The 16178-nt window shown below is 40.7% G+C and overlaps 1 protein-coding gene across 1 annotated transcript in view; it reads left to right on the plus strand.

The window, feature by feature from the left end:
• The first annotated feature begins 4368 nt into the window (after positions 1 to 4368).
• The window catches only part of NGEF (neuronal guanine nucleotide exchange factor), a 113197-nt gene continuing 101387 nt past the window's right edge, over positions 4369 to 16178 (plus strand). The window contains exon 1 of the mRNA XM_060768110.2: positions 4369 to 4551. The gene's annotated coding sequence lies outside the window, so the exon portion shown is untranslated. The remainder of the gene's footprint in view (positions 4552 to 16178) is intronic.

Raw genomic sequence — 16178 nt, forward strand, 5'->3', positions numbered from 1 at the left:
ACAAAACAGTGAAAAATTCATTACTTAACATGGATAAATGCACATGCAGAAGTTACTCCTCTTGGAACATTTAATATTATTTTATTTATCGTGTCAGAATCGTGTTTTAAGGGAACACGAGAGAAGTCTTCCTGCTGGATAGGAACACATCCAGGTGTCCCCTGGGCAACGTCTTTGTAGATGGCTGATTCTCTCATACCAGAAGTGACTTGCAGTGTGCAACCAACCAAACAAACAAACAGACCTTTTCAGGATCAACTATGACAATAATCTCAATCAGCATCAAAGGCATGTCAGCTGCCAAAGAACAGTTGCTTTATGAATTGTGCCGAAATTTACCGTATATACTCGAGTATAAGCCAACCCGAATATAAGCAGAGTCACCTAATTTTACCACAAAAAAATTGAAAATGGATTGACTCAAGTATAAGCCAAGGGTGGAAAATACAGCAGCTAGTGGTAAATTTCAAAATAAAAATAGATACCAATAAATTACATTAATTGAGGCATCAGTAGGTTAAATGTTTTTGAATATTTCCATAAAACTGTCATTTAAGCTAAGACCAACTCTGATTAAACCATTATTCTAACCTTCTTCAATATAAATCTGCTCATGTATCCTTCCAATAATAATAGAGTAAAATAATAAATGTAATAATAGCAACAATAATAAAGTAAAATGACAAATGTAATAATAATAAATAGATTAAAATAATAAATGTAATATAATAATAAGAAGAACAGAGTAAAATAATAAATAACCTTGACATGAATATAAGCCAAGGGGGACTTTTTCAGCCAAAAAAGGGCTGAAAAACTCGAGTATGTACAATAATATTATAACTGACATGGAATAGTTCGCAGTCAGCAATCAGATTGCTTCAGTAACACATTGCAGCAGGCTTTCTTTCTAGGACTGTTGAGTTTCTCAAATTCTCTATATCACTCCCGGCTTAGTTCCTGTGTCATGTATTTCACTTTGAGAAAGAGAGCAAGAACAAATTCACATTGCTCATTATTTTTCAGAAAAGGATTTCTTATTTCATATTGAATTGACTGCCCAATGTGGGTTTCAACACATACACAATGGAACCTCTACTTAAGAGCATACCGACTTAAGAGTATTTTCAGTTAAGAGCAGTCGTTCAGCCTGGGAATTGCTTTGACAAAAGTGCAGCATTTTGAGTTAAGAGCCAGCGCCAGAGGGATTGCCAGCATCAGAGTGCAGAGCTTAGAGGCTTCAAGGGAGCAGCCTCCATGCTCGGTGCCCTTGTCCACTTTAGAAGATTGCTGTCTGCTTTGCTCTTGTCCGCTTTGAGAAACTTTGGGTTAGTTGATTTTGTGTAGTTTTTATTCCTGGTATGTTTGTCTTCATGAAGATAGAGAGGGGGAGACAGCAAGAGGGAGGGAGGCTGGAATGAGTATAGTTTGAAGAAGAAGAAAATGATGCTTCTGCCTCTTCATTTTTGCTTCCTTGCCACACTTTGTGCTTCTACCATTGTGTCACAACTTTGTGCTTCTTCCATTTTAAAATGGATCTGTTTTTTATTGTCCCACGTGAATGTGCATTTATACATTATTCGTTATTTATAAAGTACATTTTCTTATTTTAAAACATGTAACAGAAAAAATGGGGTGGGGCTGGGGGGCTGGAAGGGATTAATAGTATTTCAATGAATTTCAATAGGGATTTTGCTTTTAGATAAGGGTGCTTTGAGTTAAGAGCTCAGTCGTGGAATGAATTAAACTCCTAAGTCAAAGTATCACTGTACCTTGATATCTCTTCCTGGAGAGTCCAGACTTTTTTGTTAGTGCAGACAAGCCCTGGAATCACACTATTAAAAGTTTGTTGTCACTCCCTAAAACTCTCAGAATGGAAAAAGTCACATATCAACAAAAGAATAACAAGGAGGAAACCATCCAAAAGAGAGTGATTGAAAGCCTGGGGGCAACTACCAAGAAAGTCTTTTCCGTAAGACTTTCTGTTGTGCTATTGCATGAGTAGATTCCTATATATCAGTTCCTACCAGACATGTATATGAAGATGGTGGAACTGATATATAGGAATCTACTCATGCAATAGTATAACAGAACTTGAGCTACTCTAAAATCTTGTCTGGAAAGCACAATAGGAGGAATGCCAGGCTTGGATATGGAATGTCCAGATTCAAATTCCCTTTGCTCACTGATTTCTCATCCTGGTCTAACACAAAGGTTTTATTTGCCAACCTGCTCTTCACTTTTTGCTGCTGCTAATACCAGTTTGTATCCTGACTCTGTCCTGGTTATAAAAGAAGCAAGGATTGCGTTCCCTTGATCTATTATTATATATATATAATGAAGAAGCAAAAAGAGCTGGTTAGTCAGCCTGGTGCACACACTATGCACTACAGTTTTATAATAATAATAATAATCTTTATTTGTATTTTACAATGCTTACATTGCATTAAGGTACAGCATTATTTGATGTTGTAGAACTGGTGCCCATATAATGTATGGTAAGTTGTTTGTTGCGGTGGATGGAAGGTGGAGTGTGTGAGTTTGTGATGTTGGAGGTAGTTGGCTGAGAGTTTGAATGGGATTGTTTGAAAGCTGGGGTAGAGCTAAGAAGTTGGTTAAGAGTTGGGTTTTGTGAGAGTAGGATCTTGGAAAGGGCTGTTCTATGTTAAGAAGAAAGTAGCTTTCACTTGTTCTTGTGGCAAAACCAATGCAACAAGTATTATCACTTTTTTATCCTAAAGACAAGTATGCCGTTTAAGAAATAGGAGACCCGGCAGTGTAATGGGTTAAACCCTTGTGCCGGCAGGACTGAAGACAGATCGTAGGTTTGAATCTGGGGAGAGTGCAGATGAGTTCCCTCTGTCAACTCCAGCTCCCCATGTGGGGAAATGAAAGAAATCTCCCACAAGGATGGTAAAACATCAAAAACATCTGGGCGTTCCCTGGGCAATGTCCTTACAGGCGGCCAATTCTCTCACACCAGAAGAGACTTCCAGTTTCTCAAGTCATTCCTGACATGAAATAAATAAATAAATCTAGAGTCCTACCGGTTGCTGGCTTCTGGGTAACTACATTTGGGGATTCCTGCACACACACTAATAAAATGTTTAACAACAAAGTCTGATGCGTATAGAAAAGTCCACCCATACGCATCGACATCTCAGTTAAAGGGGTGAATTCATTTAAAATCTGCTTGTCTTGTATACAAAATGAAATGAGCAGCAAGAGTTCACAAGGATTCCACAGTTTCTTTTGGAAGGCCATTGGCAGCCTAAATCATCCCTCCCTGCACCCCATCAATGAGCTGCCTTGGCTGTAAAAGAGCAGCATGCTGAAAGTGGTGATTATCCTTTGCTGCTGCTAATGCTGATGAAAAGCTTTCTGCTGTGGGGCCAGCTCCCCACTTGCCGCTTGCTTCCTTGGCACAAATCAGGAATGAGTCATTTGGAGTTGCAATGGCTCGAGTGAGGGCAGAATCAAGCCTGTCAACATCCCTTGCTCTCCATGTGCTACTTTGTCACTCTTCCATTACAATTGTTGCAATGCTTCTTTTTTTGTTATAAAAATGCAAATAAGATGTGTGGGCTGACGAATAAAAGGATTCAGAAATAATTCAGAACATAATATAATGACAGCATACGGAACAATGAAGCACTCATTTGGAATATTGTGTTCGGGTTGTGTTGTCGCCTCTTACGAAAGAAGCATTGGTAGCTCCTAAATGAATGGATCTGATTTGGAGTGCTGACAGAAGTTATTGCTAAATGTTTCTGGCAAAAAGAATAATAGGGCAATAACTTTAAAATCCTACCTAGATGCTCAACATCCTCCTAATCAGTCAGAAGACAGAAAAGAAAAATGGCCAAACTCAAAGGAATTTGTTTAATTTGGGTGACTTGTGGTATTGGTAACATGGATCATGACTTCTAAGAGCTTGAGCTGGAAATCTTGATCCTGTCAGCACCGATGAATTTTTAACATTACTAAAAAGGGGATAGGAAAAGGAACTGTAATGACTCATGGTGTGTTTGAAAATCCAACAGAAGAGCAGTCACACTGCATTTACATTCAGCAGTTTTGTAAATATATTTGCCCCAACATAAACCACTTTCCTCTTTGACTCCATCCTTCTGTAGTTGTCACATGTCAACACAAAGGTTTCAGGTCCTCGCCCAGACATTTATTCAATGTGTGTTTGGCTTGCCTAAGCCTTTCGGCTAAACCCTCAAGCAGCACAAATGACACTTGGCATTGTGTTTGCATTAACTTATCAGAATAAAAGAGACCTGTTGCTTTAAATCATGTTTGCTGTGACTCTGGAAACTAAGTAAACAGTGCCTTGGTAAAACCTTGCTTTTGAACACACAGAGGTTGGTGACAGAGGGTGCCGGGCTGAAGGTCGCTGATATTCCCAGCAAGGATTTTCCCAACCCAGGCCTCCAAACGTCACCGTAAAGCTCCCTAAATCACTATAAAGAATGGAAAGAAATTGCAACTATACCTGAACCCTGGTGGTAGAAGACCCAGAAAAAGCTAAGCATACAGCAACAGGTGAGTTTTGAAAGACCTCTATTTTGAAAGAAAAGGATTCGTGGCTGGTGGAGAACAGAACTTAAAAGGATGCATTTGCAAGCAGTCCCCAAATTACAAACAAGATAGCTTCTGTAGGTTTGTTTCTAAGTTGAATTTGCTTGTAAGTTGGAACAGGTACATATTTTAAGTATAACACCAGCCAAAACTATATATATTAGCTTTGGATAGAAAAGAGAAGTTGCTTTGCTATCTGTACCCGTTTAGAAGATTTCACCTCACTTTCTGTCCCTGTGATAATTGGATTTTGAAAAATTTGGCTTGTTGTGGAAACAAGGACTGGTGATAAAGCTTCAGTGGAGACACCTTTCCCCCCAAATAATAACTCTTTCAGGAGATAATTTCCTTTCCAGGGGGTAGATTTCTCTCACTTCCTGTTGTCTCACCCCCATTTGTAACTATGAGTCGTTTGTAAGTCGGATGTTTGCAACTTGGGGACTGCCTGTACATCTGGAAACTCTGACAGAGGATGAGGTGAGGTAAATGAGGCTGGTGCATCTCATCTGGCATAGAAAGTCACAGGGAGATTTTGGGATGTTGGAATATTATTTTTTTGTGTGTGTCAGGAGCAGCTTGAGAACCTGCAAGTCGCTTCTGGTTTGAGAGAATTGGCCATCTGCAAGGACGTTGGCCAGGGGATGCCCAGATACTTGATGTTTTACCATCTTGTGGGAGGCTTCACTCATGTTCCCGCATGGGAAGATGGAGCTGACAGAGGGAGCTCATCCATGCTCTCCCCGGATTCGAACCTCCAACCTGTTGGTCTTCATCTTGCAGGCACAAGGGTTTAACCCATTGTGCCACTGGGAGCTCCTTGGAATATTGATTAAACTCAGTTGTGATGTGAGGTGGTGGGGGGTAATATTGACAAAGACATAGCAATGGTGTTTTCATTGCAATTCAATACATCACACTGATCTGATATTTTGAAGCTGTCTATATAACACCCAGGGGTGCATCTAGATGGATTGAAAAACCCCAGATGTTATTCCTGTTCTTTCTGATTTGCTACTGTGTTAAAAGAAACCAACCTGAGAAGCTGGAATAAGAATTATCTCATCATACTCGGGATTAACAGAAAATGTTTTGGTTAAACAGTACACATATGGATTTACAAAATGAAGTCAGAAAGAACAGGAACAAAATCTGGGACTTACCAGGCTTTTCAATCAGTCCTGAAATGACGTGGGACATTTTTTTCTGAATTAGCGATCTGAACAGTAATCCACCAAACCATAGTAATTTGCAAAGGCAGAATAAGCAACAACTGTTCTTGGGAGTTCTTTGTGTGCTGCCAGAAATGAGGCTTTTGTCGTGAAATCGCCTTAACTCATTCACAATATTTTCAGGGGTTCTAGACACCATCATATTACATTATAACCTTCCTATATTTTCACATTGCTTGTTTGTTCCACCACAGAAGATCCAATAAAGCAGAAAAGATATGATAACTATGCAGTAATATCTTCTGACGAGTAGCTCTAGGAGTCCTCTTTCTGGAAGCACGTCCAGATAATCTCACATGGACATGAGAATCCACACAGAATGAGCTGAATGAGCTATAGAATTCCTGAACATATTGAATTATGTTCTCCCTTCTACTTTCCTAGCAACCATTCAAGGCAGTTTATCATCAACTTAAAACCGATTTAATTAAATATTAATTACCATTACAGTGATTTTGTGTGAATGTGACATATATAGAAGGACATGTATATAAACAAATTTAGATTAAATGCCTGAACAGAATGAAACAGAGGAACACAGAGAACACATTGTTCTGACCATTCTATGAGTAATAGGAGTCTTTCAGCACACGCCCAATAATATTCACATACCTGAATAACCAAAGCCATGCATGAAGAAATCCACACCTTTAAAGATTTGTTTGAATAGTTTTAATTTTTGAAAAGATCTTAATGCTTTCAGTAAGCTCATTTGACCACATTCTCTTAAATCAAGACATGAGGATCACGTGGCCCTCTAACTGCAACTCCCAACATTCTTCCCATTGTCAGCTTTGCTGGCTGAACGTTGCAGTTTGATAACATCTATTGGGCCCCACAATTCCTGCCCCATCTCAAACTACTGCCCATAAGGCCACATCGACTCTCTCTTTGGAGCCTTGCCCAATCCATGGCTGAATACACCCCAAAAAAGTTTTAGTAGGGATATGTTTGGACTGACTTTTAATAGACATGGTTAAGTTGTCAAACAGAAAGTATTATTACATTGGTCCCTAGGTATCCAGCCCACCCACCCCCCATGCTAAAATCTGTGCATCCTTGTGATATACAATGTGCATGATATACAATAACAGAATAAATTATGTTTCTTAATCAAGGTTTGCTTATTAGATTTTTGGTGTGAATATTTTCAAGCTGTGGATGTCTGATGGATGCAGTTCTGTGGTTGCAGAGGGTTGATTATATTTTGTATTTTGTATTTTGAGTACATTTATTCCTACTGGGAAAATTCAGATTTCTCTCAGACGTTCATTGTCCATTACTTTTTCATTCATCCTTTACCCTTCTTCACAAAAGACCTTGGAAACTATCATTCAGGGAATTGTGCTCTGCCAAAGGAGCTAGAAAAAATTATTTATTATTTATTTATTTGCAGTATTTATATTCTGCCCTGTCTCACAGACAAGACGAACAACTGTACATAGATAGAGCTATATACAGGCTTTCCCATCTTCGACATCTTGGAGGCTGTGCTCAGTTCTGGCCACAGGGGGGTGCCAATGAGCTTAATTCATAAACTTCCTCCTTGATCGAATCACAAGCATTTTTCTGGCATTTCCTTATGGGTTCCTTAAATATCTCCCCGCTTTAAAGCCTTATGTATTTATCTACTCACGTTTGTTTTCAAACTGCTAGGTAGGCAGAAGCTGAGCTAAAGGACAGGAGCTCACCCTAACTCAGGCTTTGACCTGTCAACCTTCTGATTGGCAAGATTTACTGCAGCTGGTGGTTAACCTGTTGTGCTAAATCTCACTAGCATATGTTTGTTTGTTTGTTTAAAACATTTATATTCCACCCTTCTCACTCCAAAGGGGACTCAGGGCAGAGCACAGCACACAAATGGCATACATTCAATGCCAAGACATGAATAAATTATATGCATATATAAACATTAAAAACATTTGTCTCAACATTAAAACACACTGTTTAAAACCATCTCAATTACTGCATCAATACTGGTTGGCATGGTAAGGTTTCCTCTCGCTGCTTTATTGCACTGTCACGAAAGCTTGGTCCCACAGCCAAGTTTTTACCATCCTTCTGAAGGACAGGAGGGAGGGGGCTGATCTAATCTCTTCTCCTTACTTGGAATAAAAAATACAATAATAAAATATTAATAATGAATTTATTGGCTTTTTATGACACCCAAAATCTGCTGCCTGAGAAACTACCTGCTTTTGAGTCATTGCAAGTTTGCCCTTGCTAAAGATGAAGTTATCACAAAGGCGTCCTACGACAGCATGAGCAATCCTCTGCTTGAGCCTCTCTGGTCATCTGAGGTGATGTGAAAGCTATAGTTAGTAGTGAAATAACTGAGTCCATTTCCAGAGAGCCACCCACCATGTGGATGCTCTACCAGTCTAGGCTAGGTTGACTTATTGTTTGTGTTCTGCCATGATTTGCAATCCTTTGGAAAGCATTTATTGCTTACCCTTCTGTCTTCGGGTTTGTTTACATGGGCCAAAAATCTTATACTTTCTACCAATGGACTGCTGGCAAGCATCACAACACAAAGCAGCTTCTAGTAAATACCCCACAAAAAGTTTTTGCTATTCTCAGACTTTGCCCCACTTTAGCCAAAACAGTGGGATGCCCTGGAGTTTGCTTGAGGGGGCTTTAAGATAATCTGGATAGCTGGCATTGGTCCAATTCAACCCAATCCACTGTTCAGATGGACGTGGTGTCCAAGGGCCTCATGAGCATAGGGGCCTCATGCTAATCTATGGGCAGACCAGAATTTAACATTAATTTTCCAACCACCCACATCAATATTCAAAGACCCTGATAACTTGATAAAAGGAGAAACATGATGACTTGTAAATAACACTATGTAACAAATTTTCTATTCCTGGTTTGAAAGTGGTGTTCCTGTTTAATTGTGTGGTACATACTTTGAAAGTAGTTGTTATACTCCAGAAATGTTGTTTTTGTGGTTGCCACAAACTATGTTGAATTGGTTGAGACTTGAAATAATTCTTTGAAACACTATCACAAAATGTGCTGCAGGATGTCCCGCAAAAAAAAAAAAAAAGTTTTTGCAGTTTAATAAACTTTCCTCTTGTTTTTAAAATAGAAGCAATAAGGAAATGACATTTATTACCCAGGAACAAAAATAATGTTACATAGTGTAATATGGCAATATGATGTACCAACTAAGTACCATTTTTATGGGGTTTTTTTTGTTTTTCAAATTCAAGGGTCATGTTACATTGCATCCATTCATCTTTGCTGTACAGAATGCTTTTTAAATGTCAAAATATTAACTTCATTGGAGATACCAATAAATATAAGTTTATTTTGCAGGTAATTAATATTTTTATTTCTGTGAATGGTTGTGTAGGCAGGGTCCAGTGCACTACTTTTCCCGGAAGCCTATACTGCTACTAAGATGCCCCTTTCACTGCAATCCTTTGCTGAATAGTGCAGGGGAAGGAGTTGGATCATGTCTGTGTTGCTGCCAGAATTGCTCCTAGCTGGCTATAGAGCTCTGTCCAAGTGCCTGGCCACCATGGTTATAATGTCCTGTAGTTGATGGTGGTTGGTGTCATGCATAGAAGTTGGTGATGGATAAAACAGTATAATAACTAGCAGGGTGGCGATACTGCAAAAGGTATGGAAGGGATTAATCTTAGTCCTGGGTTCTAAAGGTCAGAGTGATTATATGTAAAAACTCCCAGGTAGCTGCAATTCAAGGAAGATGCTTTAAAGATGGGATGCAGCTGTGATTGACTGGATAAAAGAGCTGGGATAAAAGTATCTGTCATAATAGGTCGTGGAGGCTGGTGGTTTTTCCCCTGGGTTGGTGGATTGTTGATATCCAACATGTATGGTGAATTCTTGCACCTTGTGGAGCCTTGAAGACTTGGTTGCTTGCTACTATATCCTATGGTTGACCTTGGTGAACCTTGAATCCCTGGACTGACTCTTGACTATGGCTTTTGGATCATCCTTGAACTCTGGCTTCTGTGACTTGACTGTGGAACTACGACTATGCTTTGGACTCTTGTTCCTTGGAACATTCATCTGTTAAATCTTGACATTTGACCCTTGGACTGAATTTTTTGACTACTGTATACTCCTGAATACTGAACTGGCGTTTGTAGTATGCTCCTAGTTCAGAGATTTTGCTTTATATCATACAGCAGTGAGCTATCTTTGTTTGAACTCAGACCTTGAAAACAGTCAAGTAATTTATGTATGTGTATAAAGTAAAATAGTTTGGGATGCAAGCTGGGTGTTGTTCTTGGTTTACCTCTGCCTGCATGCCAGCAGAGGCCTGGATCATGACAATGGTCACCTCGTGGGTCGCTCATGTAACCAGCAAGATGGAGGTGAAAATGACTCCTATGGTGGGCATCCCATTGTAACACAGACAGAGATGACCATATGGCTCAGGTGCTTGGATGGGACTTCATAGTCAGCTTGGAGTAACAGTGGCTGGTTACATACAGGAGCTGACAGCCCAACTGAACCAATGTAGTTGCAGCCCTGGAATCATTATGTATAGGCTTGCTCTGGGGTGCTCTGGCCCGATTTACACTGAGCCGATTGACTGTTCAGTGTAGATGAGTGCTTTGTCCCATTCCTTTTTGAAAATTAGCTTGATTTCTTTCTTGTCAGATGTTATTTGAGCAGGAGAGGAAAGAGGATTATAAATCATGTTACAAATAAAATTCTTCAGACTGTTCCTTGTGTTTTGTAACCAAAATCTCATGCCATTAAAATGACTCAGGAATGTCTGCTCTTTCAACTCTTCACACTCCTGTGACCTTTGTCACAATGACAATATGATTATTCATAGGGATTGCACTGGCTACTTCTTGGCTTCTAGCTGCTTCTGATAGAAATGCTTCTAGAGTCAGTTTTCCAGAAGTGTTCAAATACGTTCAGAGAGGAAAGAAGGAGGAAACTGAAAAGAAGATTGTACTGCAATGATTCTTCTGGTCAAATATTATGATCATAGCAATTATTAGTATTAATAGTAATAATAATATATTGTTATTGATCATTAAAAACAATCCTTCTGCAAACACATATTAACAAAACAACAAGAAGATTACCTGAGAAGTAGGATCCTTATAGATCAGTGGTTCTCAACCTTCTTAATGCCGCGGCCCCTTAATTCAGTTCCCCATGTTGTGGTGGTCCCCAACCATAACATTATTTTCGTTGCTACTTCATAACTGTAATTTTGCTACTGTAAATAACCGGTATGTAGGATGTATTTTCATTCACTGGACCAAATTTGGCACAAATACCCGATATGCCCACATTTGAATACTGGTGGGGTGGGGGGTGGGGGGGGGGGTGATTTTGTCATTTGGAATTTGTAGTTGCTGGGATTCATAATTAACCTACAATCAAAGATCATCCTGAAATCCCCCAACAATGGAATTCAATCAAACTTGGCACATACAACTCTCATGACCAACAGAAAATACTGAAAGGGTTTGGTGGGCATTCACCTTGAGGTTTGGAGTTGTACTTCAACTATATCCAGAGAGCACTGTGGATTCAAACAATAATGGATCAGGACCAAACTTGACATGAATACTCAATATAGACCTTGACATTTAGGAGTCGTAGTGGCTGGGATTTATAGTTTGCCTACAATCAAAAAGCATTCTGAACTTCGCCCACGATAGAATTGGGTCAAACTTCCCACACAGAATTACATGACCAACAGAATATACTGAGATTTCCGATGGTCTTTGGTGACCCCTCTGACACCCCCTCACGATGCACTTAGGGGTCCTGACCCCCAGGATGAGAAATGCTATTATAGATAAAGCAGGAGAAATGGGGCATTGATTAAATGAAGAAAAGAGAGAAAGATAGGCTGCAAACCAATCTTATGCTAACTTTATTGAGAATAAATCCCAGTTCTGGACTAAATGTGCTAAAGGCACAAAATTCCATCTGATCTTAAAAGCTAAGCAAAATCTGCACTGGTTATTACTTGAAATGAATCCCGCCAATTTAATATCAGGGAGCGCTCAACTCCCCTGTTTAAACAGCTCCACTGGCTGCCAATAAGCTTCCTGTCCCAATTCAAGGTGCAGGTTATCACCTACAAAGCCCTAAACGGTTCAGGACCTGCCTATCTTCGCAATCGCATCTTCCCCTACGAACCCATGCAAGCTCTAAGATCTTCCAGGGAGGTCCTTCTCTCACTTCCACCTCCGTCTCAAGCGCGCTTGGTGGGGACAAGGGAAAGGACCTTCTCTATGGTGGCTCCCCAGCTCTGGAACTCTCTCCCCAAGAAGATTAGATTGGCACCCACCCTGTCCACTTTTCACAAGGACCTAAAAACATAGCTGTTGCACTGTACCTATGATTAACAGTTCACCAGAAAATTGTTCCCCTAATTATAATTTACTATCAGCTCCTGCACATTATTACTGTCCCCGGTCCCTGTAGATCTGGCATTATAAACAACATTGTCCTTCTAGCCCTAATTTATTTTCGGCTCTTGAACTTTCCACAGTCTTGAAACTGTAGGAGCATAAGCTCCTACCCTCCAAGTTCAGTGTTTATTACTGTTCGGGCTATTGGTTGTTTTATGATGCTGTTTTATGTTATTATGGTTTTGTTTTTAAAATTTATTGCATTGTGTTTTTCATTTATCTCTGTTTGGGTTTGTCCTGATGCAAGCTGCTCCAAGTCCCTTTGAGGAGATGGAGGCATCTGATGCAGAGTATCTTTCAGAGGAAGGAACCAGCAAAACTACCTCTGAGCATTACTTGTAAGAAAACCCTATGAAATTCATAGGGTTGGTATAGGTTGACAGGTTACATTAATGCACATACAGCCAATAGGTTCATTTCTGAGCATGGAGTTGTGTTTGTAACAGCTCTCAAAAAGGTGGCCAGCTGGGAAATGTATACAGATTATGACTCCATGCCTTAATCCTCAAGATTTTGCTCCTTTTCATATTTCAAAATAGAAACAGAGGTGTCTCTCAGAGGAACTCTACTGTCGACTAAAAATAGTCTGTCACCGCTTCAAGAAATGTCAGTGAAAATAGAAAGGAGGGGCTCTTCTTGTCACGCAATAGCAATACAGATTTTGTCATTCAGTGTGAAGATAATCAAAATTATGCAGTTTACCATTCCATTACTGGGTGATGTTTCCATTAGACTAATCCTCTGCCAGAATGGAACAATAGTCTGGCAACAGATCACATAGCTAGAAATGTTTGTCCAGAGATACTTATGCATAAACCAACAGTCTATGTAGATATACATAGATGTATATCTATAAACAGAAACTGTATGTGGGTTGAATATAAAACATTGAACACCCTTACTGATAAACTGAATACTAGCTGTATCTACCCAGTTGATAAATGTGTGCAAAATGGATGTAAATTGGTAGTACCACCCCAACAGTTTAGAGGTGTTTTGGCCTACAACTCCCAGAAATCCAAGCCAGTTTACCAGCTGTTAGGATTTTGGGGAGTTGAAGGCCAAAACACCTGGAGACCCACAGGTTGGGAAACACTGTTGTAGTTTCTTCACAGGGATGCCTGTAGCCCTGATATACATCAACAAATTCCTTGGATTGTACTAGAACTAGAGTAGGGCATTTCCTAATATAATTCCTTGGGTTTTGCTGATTGTTGTCACACATACATACTTTCTTGCTGTTAGTAGCAATTTCGTGGATTGGTACTAGGTTTCCTCCAAAGATTCTTTGATGGCCAACCATGGAAAAAGAAGACAAAAAACAAAAATTGAGCCACTTTATTTGATCTATATCCTATTGAGGTTATTCAGAGCTGATAGAGATGGGGTGGGGTGGGACGGTGAGCTACTTGATGTGAGTCCAACTGTGATCAGTTCCTATCCTGAGAAAGGATATCATAAGGAAGAAGGAACAGGCTTGTTTTCTGCTGCCCTGGAGATTAGCACTCAGAGCAATGGGTTCAAATAACAGGAAAGGCATATTGGGAAGAACTTTCTGACTGTAAGAACTGTTCAGCAGTGAAACTCTTTGCGTCATGGTGTGGTGGAAGCTCCTTCCTTGGAGGTGATTAAACAGACTGGATGGCCATCTGTTGGGGGTGCTTTGATTGTGTTTTTCCTGCATGGCAGGGGGTTGGACTGGATGGTCGTTGTAGTCCTAAGAACTAAAATATGGTCTGTGGCCTCATCGTTACTACATCATTGCAATGAGAGCAACTGGTCTCGTGAAACCCTCTTATATATTTATTTATTTCATACATTTGTACCCCACCCTTTTCACCCCTGGGGGGGGGGGGACTCAGGGCAGCCTTATGGTGCGCTGAGTCAATGGGATGTTGGGAGGGAAGAGGCTGACTACCCACAAAAGGCATGGCAACAAACCTGACTGCTGCTTTTCCTCCCCCTGAGCAGAGCCATTCTATGTGGCACCTGGAAGTGGGGGCACTTTGGTGTCTTTGTTTTTAGGCCTGTTTCTGGGGTTATTTGGGGTGCTGATTCAGAAAACTGCATTGGATAGACCACAGCAGCTCTATATTATTAAATATGGTTTTCTGTGAGTGTGCAGATGGCCACTACTGGATGGCATATGTTGCATATCAGAAACTAGACCTGATATGGTCTATCCAATGCAATTTTCTGAATGCCCAGAAGCAGAGCTCCATTTGTGCTGAGGCCCATCTGTATGCTGCTCCGTGTGGTCATACACTTTTAATAATGTGATAAATAGCATGCCAGTATCAGCTATGATTACTTTTAGTCAACACTGCCAGACTGCTAAAAAAAGGTTGAGGATATAAATGAACCTGGGCAGAAAGAGAAATGAAATGATTAATGACAACTTTGTTTTAAATCCAGAAATCTGCATATGGTATGTTTGGCCTTTCTTTTAAAAGAATGCTATCCACTGAACTGTTAAGACCCAAAGCATTCGTATTACAGCCTGTCTATTGGCACTACCCTTGTCTATCTTGCTGTGGATTTTGTATGCTTTGAGACTAATTGCAGGATGCTCTAGTACAGCTTTTCTCAACCTGGGGATTGGGACCCCTGGGGGGGGGGGGGTTGCAAGGGGGGTCAGTCAATTTGCCAAAGACCATCAGAAAACACGGTATTTTTCTGTTGGGGGTTCTCTGTGGGAAGTTTGACCCAAGTCTATCATTGGTGGGGTTCAGAATGCTCTTTGACTGTAGGTGAACTATTAAGGCAGAAAGGTATGCAGAAAGGTACAGCTGTAGGTATGCAGAAAGGTTGCATGTAGAAAAGAGAACGGATGGACTTGACCATATATGGGAGACAAAGACAGGCTCAAGATGAGTTTTTTGTAAAAGGGTGAAACATCGGTCATGAGACTTGCCAACTTTGCAGAAAGGAAATGGCCAAGGCCGAAGTTAAAACTCGCCAAGATCAGCAGATGTTTTCAGCTGTATTTTGCATGTCAGCGTCTTGAGATGTTTCCAAAAGGGGCTTGCTTATTGCGAAGCGAAACTTAAAAATATATGAGCTAATTGCTTAATATAACTATAATAATTGACAGCTTTCTTAACCAATGATTTAATCTTCGGGGCGGCTCTTAAAGCCGAACCCCTTTTGATGTATAAAAGAACACTACCTTTGATGCGGGCTGGGCTTTCCCCAGAGACGCCACTTGTTGTGTCCGAAAGCCTCTAGCAGCTGCTAAATAAACTTTGATATTCTTGTTGAACCCAGTTGGCTGTCTTTCCTGACTCATCTGCGTCCGCAATTTGAACTAAAACGGAGCATTTTTGGCTGAGCCTTTGAGCAATTGCTCAGGGAAAGAAAAAGCCTGCTTCATTTTTGGAGGTTCCACCGAGATTTCATTCAGACGGGCCAGAGTCGGGGGAGACGGATCTTGTTGGCAAGACGATTTTTGATCAGCATCAGGGGCGCGAGAGGCGATTGCCGTGAGCCGAGACCGAAGGGGGCCCCCGACTGATAGCCGGCTGCGACACTCCCCTCTTCTGTCAGTGCTGCTTGATCAAGGTAAATCGCAACTCTTCGGGTTCTCAAGAAATCACCTGGGAGTGGAGGAGTGATAAAAGGATCCAGAAGGAGGAAAGTCCGGGGGACGAAGGTTGTTCCAACGTCTACAGAGACCCGGCAAGTATAAGTGGTCAAGTAAGACACTAGGTAACACACACACCAGCGCTGGGGGAAAGGGGGACCACTAAGTATCCCGTGGGGTAGTGGGAGGACGGGGCAGACCTTGCAGTTCCTAAAACGTGCCGTTGAGTGTCCGGGCGTCTAGGTCAAGGTTTGCTCCCCACTAGAGGCCATGGGTGGGAGGAACTCAAAGACAGTGTCTCCGCTTCAGTGTATGCTAGACAACTTTGACAAGTTTGTAGCTGCATCGAGT

Source organism: Anolis sagrei, chromosome 3 (genome assembly GCF_037176765.1).
Source record: "Anolis sagrei isolate rAnoSag1 chromosome 3, rAnoSag1.mat, whole genome shotgun sequence".
NCBI lineage: Eukaryota > Metazoa > Chordata > Lepidosauria > Squamata > Dactyloidae > Anolis > Anolis sagrei.